The following is an 11939-nucleotide window of genomic DNA, read 5'->3' as shown; positions in this document are numbered from 1 at the left end:
CATCTTCCTTCGATTTTTCATTCCACCTATTCAGCAAGGTGCCATTCAACAAAGTGCCACCGAGCCCCCAGTTCTTTTCAGGACTTGTTTCATTACCACGTCGCAGAACCACATTTCCAAGTTGAAGTGCTACTTTCCACAGTAGGCACTCCCATTCCAATTCAATACCCATTTCCTGGCCATTATTTTCATTTTTCCTCCGAAGCATCTACTGCAAGCCTAAGGGAAATGTATTCCCCTGCTTCCCGCGTACTTCTTTGCTAGTGAGAGCTAGAGGGAAAGCTCCGGAGCCCTCATAAAACTCCTGGGCAGAAGGCTGGTTACACTGGACCAGCAACTTGACCATTGGATTAAAGACGCAGCAAAGCAGGCTGCACACGCCATGCAAGAAAGAACAGAAAGAAGAAGCAGAGGAGAAAGCCAGAGAAAGCAGAGAGAAAGGAAAGGAAGAAAGAAAAGAGAGAAAGCCCTATCGAGGCTAAGCAGCTCCTAGATGTACGCAAATCTCTCTGCTAGCTTCCTAAGACCCCAGACCATGTAGCTTTGGACTCCCGAGGTAAGAGGTGGTTGCGGAGGTTCTGCACCACTTGTTCGTTTTGTGCGTGGGCAATGGCTGTGGATTCCGACCAGTTGCCCAAAGTCTGGTCTCTACCTTGTTGGGAGGAGAGATTCCAGGGTGAAACATTCTCCAAGGCTACCATTGTAGCCCTGCCTGTATGAACAGTCTCCTACTGGCCTATATCAAGTGGGTACAAGTTCATTGGCCGACACCGTAAAAGCCCAGGTATCCCTTATTCCAGAAAAGATCAATTGCCTAGGGGTGCCAAAATCCAGACGAACGAACGAAATTCCAGTTTTGAATGGATTGACGGTAACCTCTATTCTGTTTTCCTTGCCTTGGTCCCATTTCGAATGTGGAAATGCCCTTTCCCTTCTGGACCAGGAGACCAGGGAAACCACATTGTGCCCGCCTGGGCGTAGTTTGACCAAATTTCACGACTGTTTATCAGGTGATATTGGCTTGGCCGAGATTTACTTAAGCCGTTACTCTCCCCTGGACGCCAGGAGCGCCCTCTACCAGATGCACTGGACCCCTGCAGCATGCCCTCATAATCAAACATCAATTTTGAGATTCAGAGGCTATGCCGCCTACCGATGTCCCCAGGACAATCCCATTTTATTTGTGAACCTGGCTCCTGACCCAGTGTCAGAGCCAGACGTATTTCTCCAGCATCATCTCAGCCCTTTCACCATTTTTGATGCCTACCTCCTCCACTTTTGGAAGAGGTAAGCCCATCAGTTTAAACCTAGGGACTTGTTTTACCGAGGTGTGATTCCACGGACGGGGATTCCATTAACCTCCCTACCTCAAATCACTGCCAGTAGAGGACATTTCACCTGGTGGCCAAGAGGGCACAACTTGCCAGCCCTTGGTTGGGACTCCAACAGATTTCGCAACCATGTGGGGCCATCTCGGCCTTCACCGTTCCGAGGTGCCACGGAAGGAAAGAGGTTATGGAACAACACGTTTCTGCCGAGACTGTGGGCCGCAAGGGTCACAATGTCTGCCAACCTACGGGAGGGTGCGATAATCACAATATTCCTTGCCATCGCAATGGCCGTTTACTAAATCCTTCGTTCACCTAGGGACCCCCACCCCAGCTAAGGGCCCTATAACAGTCGCACCCCATCCAAAAGCCATTTATCCAGCCAAGCCACGTCCAGAGCCTTACCGGACGACGTCTGGCGCTCAAATCTCCCTGGATACGGGAAGATAAGAATCCCCCGACGGGCTAAATAATTTGACAGACGGTCAAACTGATAACCATTTGGAAGGCAATCAATCATATTAAACTGAAGCCTGTTCCGACCATACCAATTGGCAGAGTAAACCAGAACCCGTTGGTTTCTCCAAAGTATTTGTTACTCTTTGCAGTTGCAAGCTTACAATTCCAGGAGGTTTACGACCTCCTCCTGTAGGGCAAGACATTGACGTTTCTCCCTCGCCATTCACCAAAAAGCCTATGGGGTCCTAACCCCACAACAAAATCAACCTCCAAAGCAAGGACAGTCATCGAATTCCTTTACTTATCCTAGGAAAAGGTAAGTACGTCCAACAACAAGTCTCCCCCGTTGCCAAGGAGTGGAGGGATTGACCATTCGCGAGTTCCGTTGCAAAACCATGTCAACGTAATAAAAGGGCACTCTACTAATTGTCCCTGGGCTGCCCTAGCCAGACTACCAGCAGCGGACAATGTCAATTTTACCACAAGGCTTAAGCCTTCAACAAGAGACAGAAGCCTCTGTCTCCCATTTTTTTCTTTCCCAAAACAAGGGGCCACGCTGAGAGGTATTTTGCACCTGCCTGGTACCCGCCCCCTACAGGTTCCAGTCGAACCTCCACACTCTGCCAGTGGCCCCCCAACTTGGCAGCACTGAGCAGTTGCCAAAGCTCCGTCCAGACCTGGACGTAGAGCCCAACACAGAAAACTTGAACTTCTGCGCCTTGGGCCCCAGAGCTAGTGCCGTCGCCTAACCTAACCAAGGATCTTGCCTACAGGAGATCCTCCAACCAGGCCATGGACATGGAGCTTGACCACAGCCCATGGCCAATCCGAAGTCCATGAGTCTTCTCACCCTCACCACTGACGCTACCCGGAGGATGAACCTCCGGCAGACCTAACCTTCATACCCTCCTCTGGAAAAACCAAGAACTGCCCCGACCCAAGGAGTTCAGCCTGGAGCTTTTCCCCTTACGACGGCGTTGCCGCAGCAGCCGGGACGTGAGAGGGCCTCCCCTGCAGAGTTTGCCACATCTACGACCTGGTTTGCTGCAAGATACCGAAGTAGGGTTGTTCTCCTGAAATTAAACCTCCCTCAGGCTACCAACTGCCTTGCCTGGCCTATTTGGCCCCTTAGAGTCTGTGCCTCCGTCTTACTCCTAGGGACTGGTATTAGCCAAGGGTCCTGGAGGAATCAAGAAGAAAGAAAAAGAAGGGAACGTAACCAATCATTAACATATTAACAAAAGAGCCACATTGCTCTCCTTGGACACCTGTGGCCCGAGGTCACAGTGGACGCATTCATTTGCAGAATTGATCCATGGCACCTAACCCAGAGGAAAAGGTAGCCAGCCTGAGCTCTGGCCAGTGTAGCCACTAACCCTCCCTCTAACCCCATAGCCATTGTTAATACGAACCCTCACTTAAATATAATTAAACCTCATTGCATTTCCCTCCCTGGTCAATAAACCTAACCACTCATCATCCCCACCGCCAAATCCATTACCTCTCATTATGTATTTTTGAACAATTCCGTCGCTGAGGAACTACTGCTGTGCGTACCACACTCTGGAATGATTGCGTCTTCATTTAACTGTATTGAGTAGGTTAGGCTAATGATTTAGCTACCAGGGCATTATGGTTAGTAGCAAGTAGAATTTTCAAGTAACCTTACCTTTCCTAAGGGGTAGAGTAGACTGTCATCACAGACAAACCCGTTAGTTAATTACTTAGGCTAGATTACATCCACTACATTGAAGTTAGTTACACTTAGCATAATTTGCCTTTAGCCTATAAGTCAAGGATAGGCCCATTGTAGTCCAGCCGTTATCGCGTGCTCAAACAAAAAACTTCAAGTTAGAGTAGGGAGAACCCCCCCCTTGGGTCAGGTCGAGAACGATCAATTTAGTTTAAGCCCAAGGACCTTTCACCAGGTGCCCGAAAGGGGAGTGGAAATGCCCTTATTAACAGGGGGAGCTGTGACCGTTTATAGATTGTTCGTCTACCCAAAATATCAAACTTAAATAATCATTGATTTTGGAAAACGGCAGCCATTTCGTTTAGAATATCCAGCTGATTTTTTAGTACAAACGCTGGGAAACCCAAACCCGCCAGCCTAGAGATAGAAGAGTTTCCCCAGTTGGGGGAAAAGAGTCTTTTAATCAGCTGTAGGGGACCGTATTCTCAAAAGGGAAGGACATGAAGGCAGGATTGGTACTGTTCTTAGACCTAGATCTTAAGCTACCCTTTTCCCTGTGAACCTCCCCTTGCTGGCTGTTCATGCCTTGTTTTCCAGGATTTTGCCTTGAGTCGTGGGGGGTTAACGCTGACTTCCACAAAACCCCAAGCAACCCGACCTGAATTCTGCCTCAGGGGTCTGGCTGCGAGACGTGATCTCGGACAGAGGTCTAAAAGACCTGCCCTTCCCTGTTTAGGCCTACCCAGGGTGTGGAGTGGGCGCGCCGATGACCCAGGCCTCAGACAAAGGGGGGGGCCCATTACTTTTCTACAAAGAGCCACATTTTCTACAAAGGCCCCACACTGAACCACGGACATCCAGGTACGTCTTTGTGGAACAGCATATTGCCAGTCTCTCCCTTATCAACCTATTATCATTTTGATCCTCATTCTCCCAATTCATTCCATTTCCGCAACCAAAAGGAATTCATCGCTTTGTTCCCTCGCACTGCCTCACGGCCGACATGGCTTCCCCTTGTGTGAAAATCGTCCCCCAGCCACAATGGAGTACATTGGCATACTTCAGTGAACAAACCCTTAAAGGTTCCTTTCTCCCCAGTATTAAGAGGAATTAAATTAATCAAAAGCAAGAAGTCATTTTTTCTTTTATCTCGTTTAATATGGGATTTCTTTTCCTAGATTCCATGAGTCCACGCGCCGTCTCTCTGCGCGCCCCCAAGTGTGCATTAACCCCAAGTGAATGAAAATCAAGCTTGAATTGAATGAGAGATCTTATAAGGCCCCAACGTGGGGCCAATATTCATTTACCTTTTCTTCCAGGCCAGCACGGGCCTTTTTTGTAAATACAAATAGCCTGTAAAGTAAACGAGCTGAGTTTTCCCTGGCGATACCATTTTCCTCTCAAAGAAAATTACTCAATAAATAATCAGTTATTTTAACGGTCAAGTTCAAATTAATTTCAACTTGTCCTTCCTTCAATTATGTTTCCGTTTACGATAATCTAGATCCTCTCTCAACGGCCATGCTACATACGTAACAAAATAGATATATATAATATATAATAAATATATATATATATTATAGATATATATTATATATATAATATATTAATATTATATATATTATAGATATATAATTATACAATTATATATATATAATAATAGATATATATATATATATATAATTCTATCACATTAACCGTGATTCACTATACATATATCGCAACTACAAATGTTTCCTTTTAATATCTAATTCGCGCTACCTCGGAATTAATGATATTTTTCATATATGTTTAACCGAGAGGGGGAAAATTTAGAAGCGATAATAGAGTTGGACGATCGACAGGCGCGAACCATCGACCTCTCAATTCCAGGACTTGCAGTGAAGACAGTACTGGAATTGAGAGGTCGATGGTTTTTGCGCCTGTCGATCGCCAATTCTATTATCGCTTAATAAATTCCCCCTCGGTTAAACATATATGAAAATATATTAATTCATATATATATATATATATATATATATATATATATATATATATATATATATATATATATACAATGTGATTATATAGTATAAATACTTTTTCTTTCTTCTTTCTTTCTTTCTTTTTATTCATGGAAAAGAAAAAATCTCCATTCGCTTGTCTCTATAGCAAGTAATTTCGAAATACATCACAATTTCATGACAGATATTGTCAGTATATTGTCAGCTCTGATATGGAGGATGTGATAACCTGCATGGAAATCTGATAGCGCCGAGATACAGCGATTACTTGACAAGGCACTCCACGGAAGATGCCGGGGTTTCTCGTTATGCATTATTATACTGCTTCATCATAATATTCTGAAATTAGGTCATGAAATTACCTGCTTCGCTTTTTACTAAAAGGATTCTTTTCCTCTTATCTATCACAGACTTTATTTTTAGGACAAAACTTGAAACACTAAAAAATAGTGAGGCAAAACTTAATTGCGACATAATCATTCTTTTTTTCATTTTTCAGCAGTGCTTATTAATAATAATAAAAATAATAATAATATCCTTTATTTCGGCTCAGGGCCATATACAATGAATATACAAAATACACAGAAACACACAAAATCTAGATATATAAGACAACATGATAAAAAAATGAGTAATTGGCACTTATCCACAAATAGCTGAGGTAGCATAAAAGATAGTAATCATAATACTGGTAATAACAGTAATAATATTGGTGAGAAAAAAAATGCATTGAGAGTTATAACAGTTAGTGCACAGAAAATATAACTTAAATTTCAACTAGAGACCTTACCCAGCAAACACACCACGCTATTTCCACGTTGCAAAATAGTGAAAATATGGTGAATATTATTTTCCATGCTATTTTCACGTTGCGGCAAAGTGAAAATAAGGTGAATGTTAATTTCTACCAAAGTGCCACGTAGTATCTACGGTCAGAGGGTCATTCGCCTAACAAGGCTATAAGAGTGTAGATTGTCGTAGGAATATTTTGTTTGTGTTTTGATGATAAAAAAAAACGTTACGGGATACCTTAAAATTTTTGCATTATGATGTTGTTAGACGTACATATCACGTTGTTATAACGTCCTGTTTCGCTATCAACTTCTCTATTTTGTTAGGCAAGAATGATTGAATCAAGAGCATATGAAGAATTTTTCATAACATGTTGATTGGGTTTGTTCTATTCTGTTGCTCTTCACTTGAACAACCAAGGAGCAATCAAACGATTGTCACAGTTTTAAATTTATGCCATTTTTATTTGTCTATATTTAGGTTAATTTCTTATAGTTAGCACATTTCTTTGGGATGCTAGTTTATCAATATTACAGAAAGACAAAAATATTTCACCTCAATCTCCTTTGGTTTACGAGTAAACTTAAAATGAATCTTGAAAGACATAACCACACCAGGTTCGGTGTCTGTATATTCGCCGAATGATTATTTTCAAGAAGCGCCGTTGCAAAGAATTTACATGAGATCAAATTCAAATTGAGCTCTGCTGCTTCTGCATATGTCCCCATGATCCATCCCGGCAACCGTTTCATAAGTCCGTTACGGTGTTTTCCAAAGTGCTTTTCTTAAGGAAATTAAGGTGTGTATATGTATATACCGTATATGTATATAGGTTTTTGTTAGTGCTAGCATAATTTTTGTCCTGTATAACATAGCATGTAAAGCAATACGTTAGCTAAATGTTTGCACATAAGTTTTAGTAGGTTTAAAAGAACTAGAGTGAAGTTGCCTGTAGGCTTGGTTAATCTTTAAGTACATAGCCTAGTATCTGAGGCATGGTGGGTGTTTCTTGAGAAGTTGCAGTTTCCTATAGTATTTTGGTTGCTTATTAACAATTTAACATTAGTTTTTAAGTGTCGGCTGTAATTAACTTAGAATTTACCTTTGAACTCTATCCTACGGTAAGGGAGACCCAATGGGAATGTGGGGTTTTGGGTGGGGTAAATCACTTGGGAGAATGCCGTACAACTTTAGGCTATCCTACGGTAAGGGGGACCGATGGGAATGCGGGTCTCTTTTACGGAAGCAAACACGGGTTGAGACTTACTAGGCTAATCTAAAGGCATGACATCAAAAGGTGGGACATGGGAATGGCGTAGACCGATCCCCCCGTATGTACTAAATACGTTGGTAAGGATATGGTTCCCAGGTTAGATTAGGTTAGATAAGGTAATAAACATCCTTCTTAGTTACAAAGTTCTGTGATAGAGTATTCCAGTTGCATCATCTACCTACTAATAGGTTATATGAAGTTGGACCAAGCCACCTACCTTCACTCAAAAGTATTTGAAATAGGTAGTGTTTTAATTTTTGTTTGTGGGGGGGAGGTGTTTGTTTGTGGCTTGGGGGAACTGTGACTTTGATCATTGTCTAAATATAAATTGTCAAGCTTTACTACTACATTCAACACTGTCCGTTACAGGAAGATTTGATGCATCTTCCAGAGACAGCTCTTCACTCCCCTACCAACGAAGTCCATAAAAATGGCTGTATAAAGAACAACAAATCAGGTATTTTAAAACTATATGTATGATATGAATTAGATGTATTTTGAGTTGCATCGTTGGCATGAAATAATGAATATTAATTCATCTACAGAATCCACTCCAGAGGTCTCACAAAGGTTTAAGGGAAAACTCCAGTAGAACAAAAGGTAAGTTATGTGCACAAGTATTATGCTTTTGTTTGCAAAATTATTTTAGGGAACTTGGATATATGGAGTTCAAAGACTGATAATTAAAACTGACGTTGTCTCATTCTACTGAATTTCTATAAAGATTCAACAGGTGATCTACAATAATTATTATTTCAGATTATCTCTAGTTGGGGCTGCAGATGAAGGTAGTGATGTTTATGTACAAATATCCCTTAAAACATGAAATACTGAATTTTATTTTAAACTGTAATTTGATTGCATTCATTTTGGGTGTGGTGCAATATATGTCACCTTAAAGTTACATTCATTATTCATATATAATCAATTTTCTCACAGCCACATCTTCAAGATCTGCAGATTCAGATCTAAGAGGATTTGTAACTGTGTCAGAGGCAGAGGCTTCAGGTATGGTATACTTTCATCATGTATTTTTTAAATGTTTTTCAAAAAGAAAATTGTGCTCAATATCTGAATATACTGTAGCAGCTCTGCTTTGAAAAGTAATTGATTTAAGACTGGTAATCTTTCTGCTAGTACAGAGTACAGAGCTACAATGTTGGCACGCCTCAAAACAATTGAGGAAAATCAGTGGCTGATGGTAAACCTACTACAATCTGTAGCTTCTGCTGTAGGTTCAGGAGGGGAGGATATGGATGATGTTTTGCCAGCCCCAGTACGCATTTAGAGGTGCTGGATGACTCGTGTACTAAGTTAACTGATGAACATTCAAAAAGAAATTGGTAAGAACAAGTTGTATTATCTTGGAGATTTGGAACTGCTTTTTCAAGTGTTTTGGGGCCTCCATTATTTATAGTGGACCATCCTGGATACTTTGAATATAAGTAAGGCTATTTTTTATGCATGAGAAAAGTAAGTTTTGTTATTTTCTTTCTATATATTGCAGACACTGTATTTGTCATCATTAGGAGGGCTAGCCTTGGAGAGACAGTTCATATGATTAAAAAGCTTGGAAGCAATAATGTGTGGTCCTCATATAGTCTAAAGGGAAGAAAAGGAAAGAGACCATTTACTGATCTTCCTATCTGCAAAGTTGTCATCAGTAAGTGTACAGAATTTCTTAGTTACAACACCAATTTACAGCATTATCTTTAGTAAAATAACATTTCCCCCTTCACAAATACAAGCCTTAGTAAAGAACTCAGATTTGTATAGTTATAAAAAAATGCAAATTACTTTTAAAATTTTGTCGTTTGCTGTGGTTGATGAAATTAAAACAAATTAAGTCTTGCTACCTTTGAAATGTTTTTGATTTCTCTAAAATGTAAAATTGAATCTTGCTTGCATCATAGTTTGGTTTCTCTACCCAAAGGAGCATGCATAAGAAACTACAGAAAGGCAAAAATTATTGGAAGTGGAAGACGAAATAAGTGAAACCCTGAAGCATGTCACTAAAAGACAAGGTGGCCTAAAGTATAAGGTGAGCATTGAGCTTGATTTAATGTTCTGGTATGCCCTTAACTTGATCATTTTTGATATTAAGGAATAAGGAATATGCATTTTGGTATTAAAGCAGCACTTCGATATCCATCATATTCCCTTCTCCATTCTACTTCTCACTCCACTTGTGCACAAACACTCCCAACAATCTTGCCCCATTATTTATCACTCCACATGCTTCTCTCAGGTAAATCCTTTCCACTGCACACATTCTTGCCTGTTCTTCCCTATTCCCAGTACCTGTTTTTGAGATGTTGTCAGGGTAAACATATTTCTTAAACAACTCATACAACCCCCATATAAAAACTCCTCTTTTTCATATGCTTTGTAATAAATTTTGATTCCTTTTGATAAAAGTCAACATTCTCTATTTTAGCATCGTAATTATCTCCTCCCACAGGATCCTGAGCCTAAAAGACCCAATTATTGAATAGCACAAGTCATCCGATTCAGAAAACTAGGTGCAGATTAAATCAAGACAGAGTGCAAGGTTCAGTGGCCCAGGAAGGTCATACAGTATGAGGCCCTCCACGCACACACACTCCTGCCATCATACTTCCCACTCTCTATACCACATAACCATCATTTACCACCTGCGACTACTTAATGTAGTAATTGTTGATGTGCAAGCAAGTCCGCACCAAGTCTACCTCGCTCCTAAGAAACTTCTTGTGCAAGATAAAATTCATTATCTTATAATTCATAATGTAAGTTTTTATTTCTTAACTGCTACCAGGAGAGATCAAGTAGAGTATATGTGTAGCCCATGAAATATGATTTTTTTTTTTACAATACTATATTTATGCCTAACCTTTTTTCTTCAAATATTATTGCCCATGGAACATCCCATTTTTGCTTTTATATGCTGTATACTCTTCCAGGAATATTCTTTTGGTTCAAATATATTTGTATGCATATTATCTGTGCCCTTCCATTAGTTGACATTTTTTCTTTACACTTATCAGTGCCTCTGGAATCTAAATATTTTGTTATATGCCAATTTATGGCCTACTTGGAAAGTGCTGTTTTTGCTAATATATATTTTATGCTCTTCATGGAATTTTTTTTTTCATTTATGTTCGTATATTGCCATTGAATTTAAATTTTTTAAACAATATCTTTAAAAATGGAATGTACTATTTTCCTCATTGTATTTTATACCCATTTATGGCTTATTTGGAATGTGCTGTTTTTGTTAATATATACTTTATACTCTTTGGAATTTTTTTCAGCTATATTTGTATGCTGTGTACTATTTATGGCCTTGAATTATTATTTTTCTTAAAACACATCATTGACTATGGCATGTACTATTCTGTATTTTTACTAATATATGGCCTACTTGGAATTTGCTATTTTTGAATGTATAATTTGGTACTCTTCATGGATTTTTTTTTACTATGGCTGTATACTATTTATGCCCGTTGAATTTAAAATTTTTCTTGATACATATTAGTTCCATGGAATATACTATTCTTGTTACTGTATTTTGCTCTATTTTTCTGTATATATTCATATGTATTTATACCTAGTCTTGGAATGTACCATATTTTTCTTTTAATATATATTCGTAAATATTCATACCCAGCCATGGAATGTACTATATTTATCTTTTGATATAAATTCCCATGTGTACCCACCCTTGGAATGTACCTACTAATTTTTCTTTTAATATATATTTGTATATATTTATACGCCAGCTTGGAATGTAATTCTTTTTTGTCAATATCAGCTATTATGAACTGTACCTGATTATATAACATTCCTTTTGTTTATAAATGTCTTAATTGCCATATACTATTTTTTGATAGAATAAATTTGTCAATATTGAGTACTGTTTTTAATTTAGACCTTTCATTATCATTACAAGAACATTATTGCAAAGTGCTATGTTAGTGGTTAGGAGGTGACTTTTTCACGTAAATTTCTATGTTGCTTCCACGTAATATCTAGTCTACAGATCTACGTTTATTTCACATAGAAATGTAACGTGACCACAACGATTTCGCAATGTTGTGTTCACGTGGTGACGACGTAGATGTGCTAGCTGGGTAGGTGGTTACAGTAGTCAGGTCCATAGGGCTAAATACGAAAATTGAATGTAGAGAAAAAAAAACTTTAACTGATAGTAATCACAGTAATAATGAGAAAAATAAAATATTCAGCAATAAATATAATAATGACAAATTCTGCAGATGACATCTTGCCAATACAGAGATGAAGTCCTTTAGGGGACAAAGGCCTCATTTTCCCATCTTTCCCACAATTTAGATCTTCTTGCTTCACTCCTTAGGATGCTTTGTGTGAGCGAGTTGCCGCTGTTTCTCACT

The sequence above is a fragment of the Macrobrachium nipponense genome, chromosome 17 (assembly GCF_015104395.2).
Source record: "Macrobrachium nipponense isolate FS-2020 chromosome 17, ASM1510439v2, whole genome shotgun sequence".
In the NCBI taxonomy this organism is placed as follows: domain Eukaryota; kingdom Metazoa; phylum Arthropoda; class Malacostraca; order Decapoda; family Palaemonidae; genus Macrobrachium; species Macrobrachium nipponense.
The sequence above is the reverse complement of the archived record's forward strand: the minus strand, read 5'-3'. Positions refer to the sequence as shown.